We start from the raw sequence: 8,212 nt of genomic DNA on the forward strand, positions 1-8,212 counted from the left end.
CAATTTGATTTCTGGTTCCTCTGCCTTTTCTAAATCCACAATTACTAACTAATTCTGTTAGTAATTATTAATAGCATTTCCAATTTTTCCTCTCATTCCCATGATATGGCATCCCTGAGAATTAAAGCTACTTTTTTCCTGAAACCCTGTAAACTGAAGCTGAATTGATGAATTAAAAAAAAAAAAATCACAAAAACTAATCCTTTATGAGAAACCTCAGCCCTCTTGCTGTGGAACACTCAGAAAGTTTGCTGGAACACCCAGTGCCATCATCAAACCCATTCAACTGCACACCAAGGATATCCACTGAATTGCCACTGCCATCCTCACTAACTCCACCAAAGCTGCTTCCAACCGAGCATCTAGAATCTTCCTGATTGACTGCCCTCAGGACTCAGAAGCTAGGTGTCCACCTATTAATCTCTGACTTAACTTCAGGCGGGCTCCTCAAACTCCTCTAAGTCTTGACTTTGGCATCTGTCCTGTGGGGCATACATGGCTCAAATTTAGCCGATTTCAGTCCAGCCAGAAGCCCCCACCCTTGATGTCTAATCAAATTCCACATCTCCCACAATCCTCCAAGTGATATCTGATCACCCTTGCCTATCTTTAACAAGAATCCTGCTAATCTATTTAACTGAAATAAATCTCCCCTAATCTTGATATTTTCTCTTGATTTTTCATCCAGTGATCACCACCCTGCTTGGTTACATTTCCTTTTGTCCATGTCATATATGAAATTGAATTCTATCCTGAGGTCTCTTTCACTTGTTGTGATACTTCCTGAATAAAGCGATTTTTTAAATCAGTCTTTCTACTGTTGAGTTCCAGTTTTCTTTAACAATTATTAGCTATATATACAAAAATCATTTTAGCAATAAAAATAATTAACATGCCAAGTGAATAATATAAAGAGAAGTAATAATTAATTGAATTTGAGCTAATTTATTTAGATCTAGAAAGCTAAATATGGTTTTATTTATTTCTTTAAGACAGATTGTAATATAAATGTGGAGATAAAAGTGAAATGATACAATCAGGTTAAACTTAAAAGACTGACCTAGCTGATACTGCAGCTTTTGTAATGGACATAATCCTATTAGTGCTAATAAGAGTTGAGATTTATGGAGTAAACCATTCTAAGTACTTTGCAGGTATTATGTCTTTTAATCCTTACAAGCACCTTAGTAGATAATAGTAGAGACTATTATCCCCATTTTGATATGATTCTAGATATAGATTTTAAAATAAAAGTCAAAATGGAAAATAAAATATTAAAGTTCATAAACCAAGTACCTTGTGTATGTCAGGGTTGGAGAGAGGTCTGGAATGAGAGAGAAACCATGGTTTATAGAAGGCAAGTGCTAAGTGCAGAAGTGACACATTCTAATGCAATTGTAATTTTCACAATCAAACAATTCATTTCAAAATATCTCATTATGAGCTTGTCTAGCTTATTGTAAGCCAACTCACTTAAGTAAACAAGTCTCCATTAGGTGTTTTTCATCTCATTAATTCTTGTTTCATATAAACACATTTCCCTGTGGCCCTGGAGGTGTTAACAGCTCCTGCCAGCACCAGCAGGATATTGCAATATTCCCTATAGTTTTATCCATCCTAAAAATAATTTTGTAAATATCCCCTCCACAACGTGGGACAGGGGCAGGATAATGACTAGGCTGTGGTACAGCCCATTTCCTAAACCTTTAAACTCTTTTATAGTGTGCCAGGAAAGTTCCAAAATTTTACCTCATTAACTGTAGGTCATATTGAGTCCAGGCCTTAATTAACTAATATAGTTACATCTCTCTTAATTACATCTCTCCCAGGTGTTCAGTCCAATCCATTAAATTCAAAATTTTGGATAAGGTACACTGCTGCTGCTGCTAGGTTGCTTCAGTCGTGTCCGACTCTGTGCGACCCCATAGACAGCAGCCCACCAGGCTCCCCAGTCCCCGGGATTCTCCAGCCAAGAACACTGGAGTGGGTTGCCATTTCCTTCTCCCTAAGGTACATTAATGACAAGGAATGCGGCTGATTGAGCCTTCTATTTTGTCCAACTTGCTCTCTCACCCTTATAATATCCTCACTATGTACCTCATACTCCTTACAGAACAGATTTGTGAAATCCTGTCTTTCCTATATAGGCCTATTTCCACACATAGGCCTTTATCTGTCATGCTAGGGTATTCTGGGAAGACTATCACTGAAGGCTTGGGGGCAACGAAAATGGTAATGGTAGATTCTGATGAAAACAATCTTCAACTTTTGGAGCAACTTCTCCAGATGAAGTTATGGGAAGTCTTTCACATAGAAGAGGACTGGTTCCTTCAAAAAGAGGAGGGATGTCCACCTCTAGTGGCAAGGGAGGCTTGGCGAAATTTGTGAGTTTGGTACTCTTGGCCTTATCTATGTCTGCCTAAATTTCCTCACCCCATGTTTTAGGGTCTTATTTCTTCCCTGCTGCTGCTAAGTCGCTTCAGTCGTGTCCGACTCTGTGCGACCCCATAGACGACAGCCCACCAGGCTTCCCCATCCCTGGGATTCTCCAGGCAAGAACACTGGAGTGGGTTGCCATTTCCTTCTCCAATGCATGAAAGTGAAAAGTGAAAGTGAAGTCACTCAGTCGTGTCCGACTCTAGTGACCCCATGGACTGCAGCCTACCAGGCTCCCCCGTCCATGGGATTTTCCAGGTAAAAGTACTGGAGTGGGTTGCCATTGCCTTCTCCAAACCCGCATCCTTATTTTAGCACAGGAGATTTGGAATGTGGAGTGGGGCGAGGGGGCATTAACTGGCAATCTAACTCACTCTCTCTTACTCTCAGATTCAGCCTGACATTTCTTTCCTGGCTATTATAGGAGATGAAGAACTTTTAAATTTCCATGGATTTTAAAAATTTTTCATGTTTTCTCTTTTCTTAATATCTGATTAAAAGTCTGTTTTTCCAAGCTTACTAGACCAAAAACTAAATTCTTCCTTGAGTTCTCCCTAAATTAGTTTTAAAATATCACTGAAACTTTTGCTAAAATGCATTTGGTTTTAACTTTGACTCTTAAACCTATATATCATTTCAGCAAAATATATTGATTACATTATCTGAAAATGTTTGAATGAAAAGAAGCTGACTCTAACCATATACTGGTTTCTCCACTACTTCAGTCTGCTGAAAATAACCATTGACATAACTTTCTCACTGTTTTCACTGCTGTCAATCTGAGATGCTTGTGGAATATTTTACAGTCCATGTGATCCTATAAAGATATGTCATTCCATGATTTCCATTCTTAAAATTCTACAAAGACTTCCATCACATGTAAAGTAAAATACACATCCTTACTATGGCATATAAGGCCCTAAAAATCTAAAATCTGGTTTTCTTTATATCCTGATTTTCTACTTCTTTTATTTCACAAGTTATGCTTTTGTCACACTGGTCTTCTTTTTCCTTGACCACTACCGAGCTGACTTCTGCCCCTGGAACCCTGACACTTGCTTTACCTGAATTCTCGTTCCCGAGTTTTTCAAAGGCTCACAAAATTTATTCAAGTCTCTGCTGAAATTTTACCTTCTCAGATAACTTATTATTAATCAATATATAATTTTATACACATAAAGAATATAGGAGAATATGTAATCAGTGCCTGCATGCTATGTCACTTCATGTCCAATTCTTTGTGACCCTATGGGCTATAACCAGGCTCCTCTGTCCATGGGATTCTCCAGGAAAGAATACTGGAGTGGGTTGACATTTCCTCCTCCAGGGGATCTTCCTGACCCGGGGATCAAACCCGAGTCTCTTTATCTGTCATGCTAGGGTATTCTGGGAAGACTATCACTGAAGGCTTGGGGGCAACGAAAATGGTAATGGTAGATTCTGATGAAAACAATCTTCAACTTTTGGAGCAACTTCTCCAGATGAAGTTATGGGAAGTCAATACATCTCCTGCATTGCCGTGCAGGTTCTTTATCATGAGTGCTACCTGAGAAGTCCCATGTAATCAGTAGTTATATATAATATATATGTTTAGTAATTATAAGGTACACATTATGCATATAACATAATAATTTAATTTATGTACTCTATTTATATGATTATACTATTATATTAAATAATTTATTTAGCTAATACACATATATCAATATGTATAGATTATTTATACATATAATGTATAATATTATATAACTTTATACATATATAATTTTATATATTTGTGGGCTTCCCTCGTAGCTCAGTTGGTAAAGGATCTGCCCACAGTGCAAGAGATTGGGTTTGATCCCTGAGTCGGGAAGATCCCCAGGAGAAGGAAATGGCAACCCTGCCAGTATTCTTGCCTGGAGAATCCCATGGACAGAGGAGCCCGACAGGCTAGTCAATGGTGTCACAAAGACTCAGACACAACTTAGCAACTAAACCACCACCAAAGGGTATAGGAGGATGTATGTATAATAATAGTTATTATAATAATAATTATTAAGGGAGTATGATACGACCAAGTGATCTAAATAGTAACTCTTAAATTTTTATTAAGATTTCAATGTTATAAAAGATAATTTTATAAAAATATTCTCATTAAACATATAGATATAAATCACATATTTTCCTTACAGAAATGTTTAAAATACTTGATATAAGTGAAAGAGTCTGTAGACTAGAATTTGATACCTTTGAAATAATTTGATAAATATATCTTAATTTTATTCTAATTATTTTTCTCTAATAATTCATTCCTGTTCTTTAATTGAAAGCTCAGATACTTTCGGAGAAGGCGATGGCACCCCACTCCAGTACCCTTTCCTGGAAAATCCCATGGACGGAGGAGCCTGGTGGGCTACAGTCCATGGGGTCTCTAAGAGTCAGACACGACTGAGAGACTCCACTTTCACTTTTCATTTTCATCCATTGAAGAAGGAAATGGCAACCCACTCCAGTGTTCTTGCCTGGAGAATCCCGGGGATGGAGGAGCCTGCCACCATCTATGGGGTCACACAGAGTCAGACACGACTGAAGCGACTTAGCAGCAGATACTTTTGATTCTTCAAAGCACTAGATTTTTTTTCAGTAGGTAAAATTTACATTGAAACTTAGGTGGGGTAGAGTCCTGTTGGTACTGAATTAGGTCCTTTCTTTTACTTTAGCCAAATGTTTCATATAACTTCTTAAAGTGGTGTGAGGCAATTGCAAGGACAAATTTGCTTTATTCACTTAAATTTCCTGTTCCAGAGTTTATAATTCATTTATTTGTTTTGACTTTAGGTAGAAGAAAATAAACAAGAGAAAATATACAAGGCAAAATATAACAATAATTATGCAAACTTTGTTTAAAGAAGTACGTATATTGGCTTAACTGTCTAGACTTTACTTAAACTTTTGTACTCTCAATTACTGTGAACTTTAATTAGGTCTATAAATTCTATCACAAAATTCTATCACTGTTAGACAAGAGTATCTTGTCTTAGAGTTAAGTTTTGTCTGAAACTTAGGAGTGTATCATTTCAAAACTGTTTCAGAGATGAAAACTCTTAGAAACTCTTCTCTAAAAGACTTACAGTCCCTTAAAAAAAGTGGGAAGAGAATATAAACTCATTTAATCAAGATTTTTTTTTTTAAGCAGAAACTTAAATTGGTTTCATCATAGTTGGAGATATCTCTCTTATGAAGTGACTACTGGGGAAGATAATGGCATTTGTTTCTCACAGGGTTATATTTATTTCCAAATTTAGAAAATAAGTGGAATGATAATAATACTCCTGCCATTTAAATGGCAGTGGTATAGATGTTGAATTACAGTTCCCTTTAAGGCAGCAATTGGAAACTAACCTATTAAAATAAAAAGTTAACTGGAAGCTCTGTGGTTTCATAAATGCCTATGTCTTCTTTCTATTGTTCTAATTTTGTAACAGCAAGTATCAAGTAGAACTGAATTTTTACCTGGGTGGTGGTAGTGACTCAGCCTTGACTAGTTAATGTGAAGTAGGCAGGCATTCAGCTCAGATGCTTTTTTTCATTACATTGTGGGCTATGCAGTACTCTGACACAATTTCTTTCCGTAAGGGTAAAATGAAGGTGATTATACTCATAATTCCCATCATTTCTAATTCCATCAGCATTCATAGTATTTGCTTGCTTCCTTATTATTATAAATCACTGGCCTCTATACTGTCTACAAAGAAAATAATAAAATGTACACAGATGTATTCATAAGAAAGCTGATTTATGGAAAATATTTAATGACAGCTAATTAAAATAGAAAAGAATGTTCTTATCCATGTTCTTTTCATAATTTACAAACAAGATTGTAGCATCAAAAGATCTATTACCTATGTAAACAACTTTCTGTATAAACATTTTATTCATTTATTACCTTTCTTCCTATTATTTTATTATGCAGATGAAACATATCTTTCTAAGAATAATATATATGGTTTTCATTAAAAAAGTACTATGTATATAATATATATATAGTATTTTTTCTTTTCAAATCTGAAAGACTTTTCAGAGACAATTTGCAAACTATAATTTCTGATAATTAGAAAATTATAACATATATATAATGAATCTAGTCTATGACAGAAATAGTCTACAGGTTAGTCTTTTATTTAAATTCATTGCATCTGCCAGAAAAAAAAAAAAAAACTTTTTCCAAATTATTAACAAATAACAATTTGGAGTCAATAATGTTAATAATCTGAGTCACACATTTATTTACTGGTTTAAAGGAAACAAAGTTTTCCAATATATTAACCTAGTCTTTTTACATTACAATATAATAAAATAGTATCTGTTTAAAGAGCAAACCATCCTCCCACCTAATCTTGTTAAAGTCATATATATTTTAACCAGTTCATTAGTTACTCATATCTAATAATTGTATATTAATAGAATAATTTTTAAATGATACTCTGGGGCATAAATATATATCCTAGCAAGATTTTTGCTTTGAATTAAAAGTAATCAAACCACATTGGTTATATTATTTATTGTAAAAAATAATTATCTTCTATCACTAGGAAACATTCATCTCAGTGTCAACCTTTAGTGGTTTCAAAAAAAAAATTATTACCAGAAATTATGTACATAATGTGTGCCAGTGTATATGCTGTGTAATCGTATCTCCTATAGCTTTTGTCTTCTGTATTATTTTAGGATGTACCATGCATTTTCTTATAAATAAGCATCTAAAATATGGATGTTTCTCTTATGAATGTGTGATTAGTTTCTTTTTAGCCAAAGGAGATTTCCCCCATGATCAAATTCCATCATTTTTCTGTTTTGGGATTCTGCCTGAAATATGCTTATTTTTATTTATGAAAAATGTGCCTGAAGATCTGCAAGTGCAATTTTGCAACACTTATATAAGCATATTTTTTTCTAATTTAAAATTGAGCTTACAGCTAGTATAAATAGCAGAACAAATGGAAGAAATAGCATTATGAATTTGTAAATGCTGTGAATTCAATAACGTGGCTAAGAAAATGAATGACAATACTTTGGCAATATTTTGTTTGAATATCATACTAAGAGTAGACAGAAAATGTTCATGAAATAAAGCATATATATATATATGTATATATGGAATATATCATTCTAAGTTTTTCTCTAGACATACAAGTGTTAATATTATAAAACATTGGAAACTGAGGTTGCATAAACTGCATATATTAACATGATCCCATCATTTTTTATTTTTAGTTTTTCAATATGATATGCCAGTTATTGATTTATTGTCTCTCAGCTATAAACTCACCCTTTTTGCCTGCTCTGTGAAAATGAATCTGACACTTCTAAATATTTTCCTGTTAACACCTGACACAAGATCTATCAGTAGAGGGAAAAAGACATTGGAGAATAAAGGTTTGATTTCCTGTCCCTGTTATGCTCATTTGGCACGCTCCTCCAACTGTGCTGCTGCTAAGTCACTTCAGTCGTGCTAGGCTTGCTCTAACACCAGGCTCCTACAGTGCTTACGGGTTTCTCCACAACCTGGTTCCTGCTTTGCATGGAAGCCAGCAGCATCTAGTAACCAACTGCTTTCCTCTGATACCCTGGTGAGTTACTTCCCCATAAATAGCTTTCACCACCACCCTGAGGAGCAGATTTCTGGCAGAATCATCACCATAGCAATTTCTCTGCTCTCCGGTGAGCTATATCTTTGCCTTCTCCAAAACCCAAGGCCCATATGTGTGCTTTATGAGAGGATGCTATTTCTTGG

This window comes from Bubalus kerabau, chromosome 6 (assembly GCF_029407905.1).
Source record: "Bubalus kerabau isolate K-KA32 ecotype Philippines breed swamp buffalo chromosome 6, PCC_UOA_SB_1v2, whole genome shotgun sequence".
In the NCBI taxonomy this organism is placed as follows: domain Eukaryota; kingdom Metazoa; phylum Chordata; class Mammalia; order Artiodactyla; family Bovidae; genus Bubalus; species Bubalus kerabau.